Below are 216 nucleotides of genomic sequence, written 5' to 3'. Positions count from 1 at the left end.
GCGTTACCCCCAACCCACGAGGCGCTGCCCAGGGCTCCAGGGAAGGAGGGGCTCAGCCAACCCCAGGCTGCGCCCACCTCCTCCGCGGGACGGGGAAGGGGCCTGAGCCCCGCCCCACAGCACCTCCCCAGTGAGCGGGCACTGCCCAGCCCACCACGCGGCCCCTCCCCTGCAGCCGGGGCCACGCAGAGAAGACAGAGCAGAGCGCCTGGGCTG

General features: G+C 74.5%; 1 protein-coding gene across 1 annotated transcript in view; it reads right to left on the bottom strand.

Moving 5' to 3' along the window:
- BRF1 (BRF1, RNA polymerase III transcription initiation factor 90 kDa subunit) overlaps nucleotides 1-216 on the bottom strand; it is an 11,685-nt gene that overhangs the window by 2,396 nt on the left and 9,073 nt on the right. The window lies entirely within an intron of this gene.

This window comes from Myotis davidii, unplaced genomic scaffold (assembly GCF_000327345.1).
Source record: "Myotis davidii unplaced genomic scaffold, ASM32734v1 scaffold472, whole genome shotgun sequence".
In the NCBI taxonomy this organism is placed as follows: domain Eukaryota; kingdom Metazoa; phylum Chordata; class Mammalia; order Chiroptera; family Vespertilionidae; genus Myotis; species Myotis davidii.
Note: the sequence above shows the minus strand (reverse complement) of the source record. Positions and strands in the feature narration are given on the sequence as shown.